Source organism: Felis catus, chromosome A2, assembly GCF_018350175.1.
Source record: "Felis catus isolate Fca126 chromosome A2, F.catus_Fca126_mat1.0, whole genome shotgun sequence".
Taxonomy (NCBI): Eukaryota; Metazoa; Chordata; class Mammalia; order Carnivora; family Felidae; genus Felis; species Felis catus.
Window position 1 is genome coordinate 38644349 of NC_058369.1, and position 14607 is coordinate 38658955.

The 14607-nt window shown below is 41.8% G+C and overlaps 1 protein-coding gene across 5 annotated transcripts in view; it reads right to left on the reverse strand.

Annotated features, from left to right (window-relative positions):
- Positions 1-13678, reverse strand: part of FOXP1 (forkhead box P1) — a 509316-nt gene extending 495638 nt beyond the window's left edge. For all 5 annotated transcript variants that reach the window (XM_045053185.1, XM_023249951.2, XM_023249952.2 and 2 more), the window contains exon 1: positions 13549-13678. The gene's annotated coding sequence lies outside the window, so the exon portion shown is untranslated. The remainder of the gene's footprint in view (positions 1-13548) is intronic.
- Positions 13679-14607: the final 929 nt, after the last annotated feature.

Here is a 14607-nt window from a genome sequence, read left to right on the forward strand (position 1 = left end):
TGAGCTCGCAAGGTGTTACCAACAAAATATGCTTTAAAAAAGAAGGATGTGAGTGGCAAGGAGGTTGACTGATGAACACGTATTTCTCAGTAGAGCTAATGAAGGCAATGTTTACAGCTCATACTTATTTATTTATGCTTCCCTTCCCTGAGCCCTCCGTGTGCCATGGGAGTCAGTGTGCGTTAATGGCACTGAACACCAGACAACCTTCCAACTGCGAGTTGCAGTCACGGTGTCAGTGGAAACAATGAATCACAGACATGCAACCTGGGATGAGTTGTGGCAGCACCTTACACGTGTCACCAATGTGTCATGTGACATGGCTGTTGCCATGGTGAGGCTCCATGTTCGGGAAATGTGTTAAGTCTCCTAGAAGGCACCCAGCCATCCCCCAAGTTACCCAGGCCCATGAAGGCATTCTGAAATCTTTCTACTGTCGGTAACACTGCGATTGGCTTTCTCGCTGGGAGTCTTGGTGAAGCAGGGGGGGAGGAAGTCACTTGGGGAAAGCTGAAAGAGAATCAAGTAGAGCGTCCCCACTGTGTGGGGGCGGGAGGCTCCAGCCCAGCGAGAAGAACAGTATCTTTAAAAAGAATTACTCAAGGGGCGCCTGGGTGGCTCCGTCGGTTTAAGCGACCGACTTCGGCCCAGGTCATGATCTCATGGTTCGGGAGTTCGAGCCCCGCGTCCACCTCTGTGCTAACAGCTTGGAACCTGGAGCCTGCTTCGGATTCTGTGTCTCCCTCTCTCTCTCTCTGCCCCTCCCCAGCTCGTGCTCGCATTCTGTCTCTGTCAAAAATAAATAGACTTAAAGAAAGAAAGAAAGAAAGAATTACTCAATTCTTTCAGTGGGATAAAAGCGGACTGGCCTCCCCCCCCCAAAAAAAGGGGGATAATTCTTACGTGATTTGAATCATTTTTGCGCATTAAAACAAGGGGCAAAGCTAAAGAGGCCAGAAACTACATGATTTCTTGAGTAGCATGCAGAACCCTTCACGTGGATGAAGGATGTATGGACGCACCAGTCCCATCATCTTCACAAAAAACCCTCCCCTTGGGCTTATCTTACCAGAGTCTCCAATTTGACCCTAGCACTGCCTCTGTCACCTGAATATATGAATACCAACTGTATCAGACTCACAACCCCGAGGCTTCAATACTCGAGAGGACTGAGGGAGCCTATGTGACACATGGCAGTCACACACAGCAGGGTGCTACGGCAGGGGCCAAGAACCACAGGTGTCACTGTTACTTCCGTACGGCTACTTGGCTTGGAACGAAACGAAGCCTGTTCCAGCACGCTGAGTTCAGGGGAAGATTTACCATTCTGTAGCAACGGTTTCCTCACGTACCAGCTTCCCAAATTTGGAATTTAAGAAGTGGGTCAAGAAAAGTCAAAAATGTTCCCTTTCTAAATGATAAAGACAGTTTTGTCAAAAAAAAAAAAAAGAGGCAACTTTAAGTGAATTATATGTAAATGTAGACACATAGGGGTAAAAAAAAAAAAAAAAAAACATGTCCCTGTGACTATAGGTGTTGTGAGAAACAACCAAGATGGTCACAGGATACCTAAAACCAAACAGGAGAGGTAACACCTGAAGAAGCAAAAAGGGTCCTGAGCCTGGAGAAGACTCAAGAAGGACCCCGGACCCATCTGAAAATAACTGATGGGTTTTCATGCAGAAGAGATGGGTTCTGGGTCACCTGGGCAGCTCAGTCAGTTGAGCATCCGACTTCTGCTCAGGTCAGGACCTCACGGTTCAGGGGTTTGAGCCCCGCATCGGGCTCTGTGCTGAGCCTGGAGCCTGTTTTCAGATTCTTTGTCTCCCTCTCTCTCTGCTTCTCCTCTGCGCGCACACGCTCTCTCTCTCTCTCAAAAATAAATAAAACATTTTTAAAATTCTAAAAAAAAAAAAAGAGAGATGGGTTTTGTAGAATCTCGAGGTACCAAAGCAAACATTTAAGTGGCAAGCCTGTGGGCCGTAGATTTTAGTGCAATTTAAGAAGGAACTTCCTAGCCCTAAGGATTGGTCAAAGATAAAATGAGCTTCCCGACGGATGTTAAGTTGAGCGTCCCGGAGTTACTCAGATAGTCTGGATGTTCATGTAGCAGCAACACAGCCTCAAAGATTGAGGCACAAGACGCATGGGGACAGCAATCGGCTTCAGTATTGCTTTGCACACTAAGTATCTAGGAGTCTTTCGGGTGCCTGGGTGGCTTTGTCGGCTGAGCACCCGACATTGGCTCAGGCCACGATCTCACAGCTTCTGAGTTCGAGCCCCGCATCAGGCTCGCTGCTGTAAGCCCAGAGCCTGCTTCGGATCTTCTGTTCCCCTCTCTCTCTGTCCCTCCCCCGCTCGCACTCCCACACTCAAAAATAAATACAACATTTAAAACAAATTTTTTTAAATGTCTACGAGTCTTTGAACGTATATGATGTATATCACTAGGACACAGAGGTACACATACAAAAATGCATAAAATATGTATCCTGGGAAACTACAGAAACATAATAGCAGATTGCTGTAGTAATCCAAAAGCACCTTCTGTTTTTAATTTAGGGCATAGTTTATATGGCTAATAGCTACCTACATCATTTACTGAAAGTTTACTATGTGCCAACTCTTTTGTAATGCGTACTTTGTTATGTAGCTCCAGTTCAGTGCTATTCTCACTCACGTTTTAAAGGTGAGGAAACTGAGGTACAGAACAGTGTAACTTACCCAAGATTCTACTGTGAGTACGTAGCCGAGCCAGGATTCAAACCCAAGTTGTCTGGCCAACATCCTGTGTTCATAATCACCACATTCAGCTGTTTATTACACATTAAAGGTTCTACGTCTTGGTCTGGATCATGGGATACATTTATTTTTCATTAAATAAATAAACAAACAAACAAACCAACTAACCCTTTGCAAGGCTTTCAACACAATTCTACCTTTGCTGTATTCTCTCTGCCACTTCCTACATTTTCTATTACAATGGACATTTCTGTAAAGACATATTTGCTTCTTAGGGGTTCATCTTTTCTAGATATTTATTCCCCAGCTGCAATAACAATACCTTGGTTAATAAATTATGGCATGCTGAAAATCAGAAACTTCTTTCCTCCACATCCCAGCCAGTTTTATCATGACACACGATAACAAAATATTCCTCTAGATTATTCTCCTGTGCCTTTCCTGAAAAACTTCCTTTTCATTTCTCTTCCCTGATGGTACATTTTTTCCCCTTACTCAATACTGTGTTATAACCTGGCCTGCATTTGATTAAAAAGCTCCACTCCCCGAATTCACTCTTGTCCACGTTCACCCCTGTCCCGACATCCCTCACGCACCTGTTTTACAAGATAAAAGATTAAAATCTTCGACACAAAATGGAGCGAGAACCCTAATTTAAGACGTCTTCCTTCCCAGATGCTTTCACTCGTTGTGTTTGTTTGTTTGTTTTGTTTCATTTTTATCATTCTTGTCCTCTAGAGATTTCTTTACAGAAAATCAATGTGCCCTGGTCTCCCACATGTGTTCTATGTGCCCTGGTCTCCATTTCCCTCATTGCAAAGTCAGGGACATTTAGAAGAAAATGTCCTACTTTAATCATTCAATAGCACCTCTCAGAGTTCTGCCATCCCCAAGAACCACCTGTGTAATAATTTTCGTATTTTTCCTTAAATGTCTCAATTTTATTAAATGTTGCATTGAAGGAGTATTTGCAGACACCCCAGACCTGACCCACGAGTAAGAGTTTTGGGTACGTACTGAACGTGTAATACATATTAAAAGTCCTACCTAACTCTCAGATTCTTGAGAATGTTCACGTGCGTCTCCTCTTCAATTCTGCTGGGGGATCTATGACCCACCTCAGAAAGTGCTTGGCACTGAAGAGACATGGAGGTCACGTCACTTTCAAGGTCTACTCTTCTTCCTTGACCTGTCTTCCCTTTCACTTCATCTTTTACCCGTGGCCTCACTTTTACTTCCAGTTTATATTTCTCTTCTTTTAAATACAGGAAGGAGGAGGGAGACCCCCACACACAGACCTCTCACCCTCAATCAATAAATAATCCAATCACATAGAAGAGCTTCTCTCCAGATGAGATGGGTACAAAAATGAAGACATTATTATCTCATCAGAAAGTGAAGAGCTCAAGTGTCAGAGAACAAGAACAAAGAAGTGAATCCCCAGCATGGCTTCGCGCTCTATCTTCTTCAGACTAGGGCTCGGCAAACCACAGGCCCTGGGGCCAAACTGAACCCGCCGCCCATGAGCTAAGAACAGTTTCGCCATTCTTGCAGGGTTGGGAAAAAATTAACGCTACTACTTCGTGTCAAGTGGAAATTCTACAAAACTCAAACTGCACTGTCTGTCAATAAATTTTATTGGAAACACAGCCATGCCCACCCATTCGCGGGTCGTCTGCGGCTGCTTTCGCACGACAGTAGCGGTAACAGACTGCGGTGCCCAAAGGCTAAAATATTTACTACCGTGATCAGAAAAAGTTTGCTGATCCCTGATAGGGACAAAGATGTTATGCCAGCCTTTTGCCATCACACACTTACATGAGTACAAGTCCCCCTCCCCCCACCAAAAAAAAAAGCAGGAGTAAAAAGAAAAGCATAAGGAATCTCCAAGTGTTCAGCACCCAGATCAGATAAAACCTTCCGTTGGTACCTGCAGCACTGGCTGGAGGCACAGACACCAGCCGATCGGTAACACGTGTTCCCGCCGCCTGATTTCTCATGCAATTCTGAGGGCTATTAACCATCCTAACAGTAAACGATCCCGATACCTTTTTAAAGCTGCAACATTATTAACAATTAAAAAGCTGCCACCACACATACACAATAACTTTCTTGTACTTTAATATGCATATCCATAGTCTGATTATACCAGCGTGGCGAGATTGACAGGAAATGCTGAGTGTAATGGCTCCGAAGGAGACACTACATTGATCAGTAAATAATACACGTTTTTTGAAACTGTCTAACTGCATATTTACACTTGTCAACTCTTATACACTTTGGTGACAGACTTCTTTCTCCAACATCTATGTAAAAAATTCTAATACTGATTTTTAAAATGTTTTTAATAATTACAAAAAAACACATCTAGGACGTAGAGGGTTGAAATTATACCCACCACACAGTGCCCCCTGGAGCATTAATTGCTACATCCTTAACATTCCCAGTTACACCAGTGTATTTGCAAATGTCTCAAAAAGGTTAAAATACGGGTTCCAAGTAACCTACTTCTAGTGCTTACAAGGGGCCAAGCACTGTATTAAGGACTTTACAGCCGAAAGGGTAGATGCTACCATTGCCCCCATTTGACAGATGAGGAAACTGAGGTTTGAGGAGGATACATGACCTGGCCACAGCCATAGAATGAATGAGACCTGGGGCTATCTACCATTACTTCAGACGCCATGCTCCCCTTAACCCATACGAGGTTGTGGAAATCTGTATTAAACACATTTCCCAGGCATCCTGAGGGACCGCACTGTGAAAACCATGGCCCCAAGGACTCAGAGGTGAAGGAGAATAAAGTCTGATGGGCCCGGAGTTCAAGTTCCATCTCCTCCCCTCCAAACGCCGACCATGGGAGAATGAGAGAGAAATATGTCAGGTAAAGTCATTTTATCTATACTGTCCAGAAAATTACTTTACTCTTGGCTGATTAGGTTAGCATCTCCTTGCCCCAAGACTTCGTATCAATTAAATGACACCAGCAGCTGAGAGCTGGGCAAGGTGGGGTGGAGCACAGCGGGGCAGAGACCTGGTTCTACCCAGTGACAGACTAGGTAAGGAGCCAAACTCCTCACCCCCACCCACCTACAACTGTTTTTATTATAAGAGTGGTCAGATACATAAAGAAGTAGAGGAAAGAGTATAATGAGCCCCAGACAGCCATCACCCAGATTCCAGAATATCAAGATGCTGCACCATTTGTTCACTCCTGAAGACTTGTGAAGGAAATCACAAATGACAAGCCATTTCACCCTACACAATCCAGTGGGCGCCTCTTAAAAAATATGGAGAGAGGAATCCTTTCAATAATAACTGAATGCAGGTGTCGTGAAAAAAAAACAAGTCCACAGAGCATCCCGGGAGCTAGCGTGCTGGCCATCTAGCCGGCACGTCCATCCTGGAAGGGCAGGCATCCCTGTAGGCCACAGACAAAGGTCCTAAGTAACCTGTCAAGGCAGCAACACTTGACCTTTCCAATGCCTGGCTCTCGCCCTGGGCACAAAATTCCAGCAGCCAAGGTTCTGCCTTCCCGCACCCATTCTCAGGAGGAACTGGACTGCTGCTCCTATGTAGCCTGTTCATATCGAATCAAGGAAAAAACTCACTTCCTCCAACGTAAGGGACCCCACGAGCTGCCACTACCAGGAGCATCTTTACTTAGGAGAGAACTCAAGGAGGCACACAACACTGAGCCTACCCGCATGATTCTGGGAGATTTTAGACTGAGGAAAAGGCCAGTAGGTAAGGAATATTTCTGAAAAAAAAATTTTTTTGGAAGAAGCTATTTCCTTTTATATCACTGGTTCTATAAAAATCCTGTTTGTATATTAAGCTGCAGTTTTAAATGAGTTGGATTCCAATTTCTTCCACAAAGACAACTACAAGCCACAAAATCTTCCCTGCCTGAATCAAATAAAAGGGCCTTGAGGAACCACAGAATCTATTCAGAGACGAAGAGGCAGCAGGCCCTTGTGGTGAAGACACAGGCTTGGGAAGTGGCACAACTTAAGGTAAACCTCACTTACAAAACTTGCTCTGTGATCCGGAGCAGGTGACCGACCTAGGCACTGGGTTTCTGTCTTCTCAACAAGAAAACCGAAAACGGTAACATCCAGAAGACGGTGATGCTGTTTGGACGAAATAACTCATGCGATATCCAAACCACTCTAGAACAACTAACGCCCCATGAATGGCTGCTGTAATTCTTTGTCGCGAACATTAATAAATCTCGCGGAACACAAAGAGGCATGAACGAGATTTCGTCTCAGGACCTATTCCAATCAAGTGGTTGGGGATGCACGGAACAGTGTGCACCGAAAATCCAAGCGTCGCCATCAGAGCAGACCAGGATGGGCCCCACTGATGTTGTCATCCTTGATTAAGGCCGACCGTACTCCCCCATCAACACACGACAAGAGGTTAACAACTCACATGTTCATCTACAATCACCTTCCAGAACTCTGCTTACTAGGACCAAGACCGCACAAATAATCAAACAATATGCTGCGATGAAATTAAAATGTACATTAACTAAATGGTGCTTCAATGCACTAATTGCTCATTTTTCTTTAAGAAGGAATTAAAAGGATGGCAATTCTCAACAGGGCACCTCAGCAGCCTGCACTGCATAGAGACTAAGTGGCAATTTCCTTCTTTCAGTCTCTGTGCGTTAACTTGAACCAAGTTAACAGAAAATAGATTATTGTTGAAAAACAACACGCAGTGTAATTTAAGTTCCTAGAATTTTACATCACAGAAGATATCGTTTGAAATATAATAGTTGAATGCCTTCCTCCCTGGTACGGCCTGCTTCAGGGTATTGATAAAAACCAAGATTAATATGCAAAAGGAAACTGCAAGGCACTTGCCCTGCACCGGTCAGCACCTGGTACATGTGTGCGCTCCTCCCTTTGAGAAAGAAACTGCACTTGGAGAGTGAGAGTCTGGGTTTCATTCTTACCCCACCACTTCCTTCTAGGTTTGAGCCTCAGTTGATGCACAGGTAACAAGAGGGTGAGAATGGTCTCTTTTTTATCTTTTCCAAAGCTCAAGAATGAAAAAAAAAAAAAAAAAAAAACTACAAAACTATAATGTTTCACATAGTTAACAACAAAACCAGATGAAAGGTAGAAAAACGAATACTTCACATCACACAACTGTGGCAGACACGTGCCAAAAGCCCAACTGTTACACAACCAGATAACTGCTAAAACTGTGGTGTGTGAGATTTTCTCATTAATATAACAAACACATAGTGTTTAACCGCTGGATGCCAGATATTAGAGTAAGTACTGGGTAAACAAAGGAAAACCATAAAGACTGGTCAAAAGCCACCGGATTGACATTATTTTGCTGATACTCATGCCAGTGGTCAATGTATAAGCTTGCCTCTAGGAATTCAGGTGGAGAAACTCTGAGGTCTAATCAGCACTCATCAGAAGGGAGAATGTGATCAATTAGTGATGTCTGTCAAGGACACAGGAAGGGGCAGCGGTAGGGGAAATGTAAGATCCAAAATGTGTCAAGAATGTTCACCACCTTTGATTTAGGCAAGGGTTTGATGCTTTTGTGTAGATGTCATGGGAACAAAAGCCTGCCCAATCCATTAAAAGTTTACTCTATAGTGAATTTGTATGTCCAGAAAAATGTGTGTATAATCCCATAAGGGGCTTAGAGAGGAATGGAAAATCTCTGCAATATAAATGCAGATTACCTTTATTACAAAATTGGATCATATTCTCATTCCTAGACTAATTTCCTATATCATAAAACCTATATTCAATTTTATAAATAGCATACACTAAGAATCATAAATTCAGTTAATGCAGAAATTTAACAGATTTTTTTTTTTAATAATAGTGAGAAAAGCCTGTTTTCGAGCAAGGATCTGAAAGGACAGAAAGGACCCTTTCTTTGAAGATATGTTTTTTCCCTCTGACTCTACCTCCTTGGGGACATAACTAGAGAAGAAATAAATTTCACAGCTAATATATATGAAGTAACATGTTTAACATTATCCAATGAATTTATATCTACCTACACCATATAAATTTATCTCACATAAACTGTCACCTCCAACAGAATTCATTAAAACAATGTTATAGCTTCTGAATTAAATGCAACCTTCTAATTGGAATTTCATCTTACAATAGTAGTGGATTTTCTTTTTTAATTGACAAAGGGAATAATTCATTAGTTTGTCTTACAGTTCTGTCTGAAAAACTGAAAAGTAAATTTGACACAGGTGTTGGCTGGCCACTGCTGTGAAGTACGGAGAGATGGGGGTGGGATGGGGACTAGAGGTTCCTTCATCATCCTCAGAACTCGTCGTGCTGCTTATGGGCAGGGAAAGGATGGACACTCTCGCTCTCACCATCCTGAATGACTACACTACTAATATATTCCATTACCTCCACGTAAATGTCATGTTAATTTCTGATCTTCATCAAGCCAGACAATGGTTTCCACCTTGGCCCCTAGCCAATTAGCTGTGTGGAAAATATTCAGCCAATTACATTACCTCTATTAGGTTAGCGACTGGAGAGAAAGGCAAAATAAACACCTCGAAAATACTTCGGAGATAAAATGTAAGTTGACACTGTCTTCGCATGCTGGAGCCCAAGTTATACAATCTGATAGGCAGCTGCCAGCACTCATAACTGCTTATTAAATCTAGCCACTCTTTATGTCATGAGTGAAGATCTGTATTTTTACCAATATTAGGTTCATTGTGTTATGAAAGAGACCAAAATACTTAAGATCATTCGCTCCAGCTTATAAAACATATTATGTAGTTTATTAAATTGCTAAAATTACTTTTCAAACTCAAAATTTCAGGGCCTGGAAGTTTAAACACAACAAAGTGGCTTTGCCCACTGACAGGTTCCAGCACAACGCGGCTCAGAAGGGGAGCCCATCAGACAGCTTTCCTGTCCCAAAACACCTGCTACCTGCCCCCACCTCTTCCTGGAAGCTGCACCACCACCACCACCGCACCCCAAAACCGATGAAAAAAAAATACACATTCTCAAGTTTTATACAAAAGCAAGGAACTCCCAGCCAAAACATAGCCCATTCTCAAGTCTTAAGTGAGAAGAATTATTTCCCGTGTTTTTCCTTCATCCAAATAGCTTATAACTAGGAATGTCAAATAAGTAACTGTGGGCAAGTAAGGAAAAACAATTGGCGACAGAACAATGTCACCTGGTGCTACATTCTTACACCAGATCCCCCAGCAAAACACAATTTACTACTAGAGAGTGGGCAATGCCAAGGCACAGGCTGAATAACAAACCAGCAATTCACCACCTCTACTCAACTCTTCTCAGGAAAACTCTATGCAAATCCAGACTGTTATTATCACATTTATTAATAACACTGTGGCTAACTGCCTATTAAATATGCAGCAGACTTAGCCACTCTTCACTCGTGGAGTCTCGTGATGTGCATCACATAGGTATCCATATCAACTTCAGCTTCACGCCAGGGAAACAGGAGCCAACTCATTCCCTGCTGGTGAATGGTGGCATTAAAGAACTACATCACGAAGAGAGACCTCACGCACTCAGCCTTCCTTTTCTCTATCTTGCACCTAAGGTAATGTATTATGCAGGCATGGTTATCACCGGCATAACATGAGGACACTGCCCATTTTGTTACCTTAAACATTTGCTGTAATGATCTCTTTGCACAAACCTTTTCTCAGATGGTTTCACTGCCTTGCATGTGAGTAGCAATTTGTTGTTCTGGCTGCCTATGCCTGTGACTGTGACCCTGTTCTACCATGAGGACATTTACCATGAAACACTGCACTCAGAACTGGAGTTTATTTCGAGCCTAAAGACTCCAAATTATGAGCAGTTAACAATGAATTGTGCTTCTTTTGGTTACTCAATAAACTGTAATGTCCTAAAAAGCCACAGGACAGTGGATACATTTTTGACAGTGAAAGGACTATCAGATACAGAGTGCCTGCAAAGCCAGGTTACTGCATCACGGAGGAAAAGAATTAGTCTTTTGGAAAACCTTGGAGGTGGGCTTTGACAAAGAAAAGAAGGACAGAAAATCGGAACACATGCCCCAGCTCATCAGATTTCAGATACTTCTATTTTCTACTAAAAACATAGTGAAGGGCAGTTTATTACAATCTGATAAATATAAAGCACTTCCTTAATAAAAAAAAAAAACTGGTATTCAATTTTATCAATTCAGAAGAGAGATCATTTTCATTATAGTTCTTCAGAATGATTTTTCAAATAGCAGGCCTCACGCAATGAAATTAATCAATAAAATGAACCCAGTCTTTAATCCATTCATGTGGTTTTGTTTAATTTCATACATCAATTTTATGATAGTAAGATTGAGTCACTTTCCCAATACTGACGACAGAGATGACAGGTATTCTCAAACCTGAGTTTATTATTTCAGTGCCTTCAGAATTCCAACCACTTCTATGAATTCTCATGTGTGTATGAGACAGACCCTGGCTTTGGTCTCAACTCTACCTGGATCCTAAAAGATACAATTTTTCATAATGCATGCTATCTGCTCACTAGTCTGCAGACCATCCACAGAAGTCTATCATAGCTATTTAGCAGTGGAAAGCCCTCAGAGGAACTTCATAGGTGAGAAATCAAAGGACTTCCCCAAGACTACCCAGGAAGATGATGGAGGACCTTTATCTTCTCTAAATTCCATGACTCCACTAACCATTTCTCCTCACTGTGGACACTCTTGCCTTATGTGTTCCCATTTACAGTTGGCCTTATTTCCTGCCAATTAAAGAAGGAATGTCAGGAAGGTAAAAGACTGTTTTTCCTCAATCTGAAACTCCAGCAGAATACAGTACCAAACTAGCCTACGTGGAAGTGAATTTTAGAGCTCCCAGGCTCTTTGAGGATCACCTGGTCAATAATAATTGCCTTAGTTACTTCATTAGGGCTTTTTTTTTTTTAATCAGTGAACTGAGAAGGAGGTCACATTGATCTCTAACTGTAAAATCTTTTACTATCTGTCCCAAATAACTAAATGTATAACAATGTCTTAAGGAGACACTTATCAGAGAAATTTTACTCAACTGGCTAGATGTCTCAACCTCTATACCAGAGATAGACAAGAAAAAAATCACTGAGGACAAAAATCGTTGAGGACAAAAGGAAGTAGGCTCTAGTTCTGACCAAGCCCAGGGATTTAGACAGCTCAGTTAGACTCTAAGGGCTTCAGCTATTCCATCTATAAAATGAGGGCTTTTTGGGGCACCTGGGTGGCTCAGTCGGTTGAACATCTGACTTTGGCTCAGGTCATGATCTCACAGTTCCTGAGTTTGAGCTCCACGTCGGGCTCTGTGCTGACAGCTTGGAGCTTGCAGCCTGCTTTGGATTCTGTGTCTCCCTCTGTCTCTGCCCCTCCCCTCCTCGTACTCTCTCTCTCTCAAAAATAAATAAACATTAAAAATTAATGTTAAACGAGGGCATTTAAATTGACATCTTCTAAGGCCTTGGTAGCACTGACAAATAGGATGCTCTAACCTATGTGCTTTATTTTAAATGTAGAAAATCAGTGGTACCTGGGTGGCTCAATCAGGTAAGCATATAACTCTTGATTTAGGTTCAGGTCATGATCTCATGTTTGTGGAATCGAGCCCCACTTCAGGCTATGCACTGATCATGGGAACTGCTTGGGATTCCCTTTCTCTTTGCCTCTCCCCCCTCTCAAAACTAAATAAATAAACTTAAAAATAAATAAATAAATAAATAAGTAAGTAAGTAAATATAGAAAGTCACAATAGAGACTAACCTGTCCCATATCAGATAACTATTAGGTCTCCCAATTTCCAATAAAATTCTCTTTCTCCTTCACTACACTTCCCTCCATTAAAAAGAGCCTGTTTCAAACACAGTCACACTAAGACAAACAAGATGGAGTTTACACCAATGGGTCTTATCACTAAATCACTGAATACAAAACTTGAGATGAGATGGTTCCCCATAAAGGTGACCTCTTCCTATGACAAAGCTACCAGTGAATGATGTCAGAGTTTTTATCCACAACACCTGGCCTCAACCAATTATTTTCTCTGTAAAGGCAAGTCACAATTGTTCCTTCGTTACTATAAAAGAGCCACTGGTTGCTGAGGAACATGGTACAGTCCATCAAATACAGAAAAAACATATAAGAGGAAACGATCATCATGTCTCTTCTGACCTCCCTTAAAAACTACAATTAGTATCTTAGTGAGGTGAACAATGATTGAAAAAAATGCTCATCTTTCTGAATATCTTTGAGAGTCCAGTATCTTTCTTAAGAGCCCTCATCATGTGGAAAGCTTGGGATGAGACCTTCCTAATGAGCAAATCAGCCTTAAATTTCCTCTAAAACCCAAGATGAGGTCATTATACTTTTATACCACGGTGGCTCCTTTTTTTGCTGAGTTATGATAGGACCAAAAAAGTAATTATTCTTTTAATTATGCATGTGGTTCATAATTTAGATAGCCCACCCTTCACAGTATGAACACACACACACACACACACACACACACACACACACAAATAAGTTCTCCTGTGTCCTGTTATGACTTTGATAAATCCTCAGATCACTGCAGGGGTTATTCAAGAGGGTTACAGCAGAAAAAAATATCAGAGTTGCTCCCTTCTTTCAAAATGAGAATCTCTCACCCTCAGTATGCAATTGTTATGATGAACTTAGGACTTCTATCAATTTCCTGCACTGTGTGTGACCCCTGCGGCCACTTTTTTGTCTTGTGAATTTTCACACAAATAATCATAAAAGTTCACTTACCCTTTCGGCCAGCAAGCATCACATCCACCCGTTCATGGTTGGCAGCAAATCAGAGAAGGGCTGGAAGCCTTCACCATTGCCCAAATGTTCCGTCTGGAAACTGGAATTGTCAGCAAAAGGTCCTGGGACACTGCAATACAAAAATATTTTTTACACATAACTAAGATGTAGCTTCTAAAACCACCACTTCCTTAAACTTAAAAACAGCAAGGCAGACATAGAATCTAGAGGTAGGGGAAAACACCTTTAAAATGAGGGTAGATCAATATATCAAATATGATGCTGTAAAATATGAACCGGAAATACTGTTGTGAAAGATACATTTACCCATTACTTCAACAGAGACACTGAAATGTTTTGTTTATCCTAGATTCGGTGCAAAATATTTTACATATTTTAGCATTACAAAAATATCATGTCCCATTATAGAGTGCTTAGCTAACAATAAGGTGTTTTAACTCAAATATTACATGGATAAGTGTGCCATTTCCTATTAAGTAATTACCTTTCCTAGAGGATGAAAAAACATGAAAATTTAAATAGTGATAATTAAAAAAAAATGTAATGTTTATTTATTTTTGAGAGACAGACAGAGCATGAGTAGGGGAGGGGCAGAGAAAGAGGGAGACACACAATCCAAAGCAGGCTCCAGGCTCTGAGCTGTCAGCACAGAGCCTGATCCGGGGCTCGAACTCATCAACTGTGAGATCATGACCAGAGCCAAAGTCGGATGCTCAACCGAATGAACCACCTAGCACCCCCCCTCTTTTTTTTAAATTATTTTTAAATAATAATGAACACTTCTCCTCCAAAATAATTTTTTAAATGCACAGGAGTTACTGAAGGAGCAAACCTCTGTGAGGTATCTCCATCAAGACAGAATGTACTATGTAATATACAGGCCTCAAAGTGGAGAAGCCCGAATTCTGAACCTGATATTGTTGCCCATTGTGTGGCCCCAGGAAAGCCATTTACTATCTCAGGATGCCAGCTTCCTCATGTGCAAAGATCGGGGCAGTAACTGATGCTCCCCAAGTCCCTTCTACTGCTTAGCTTTCT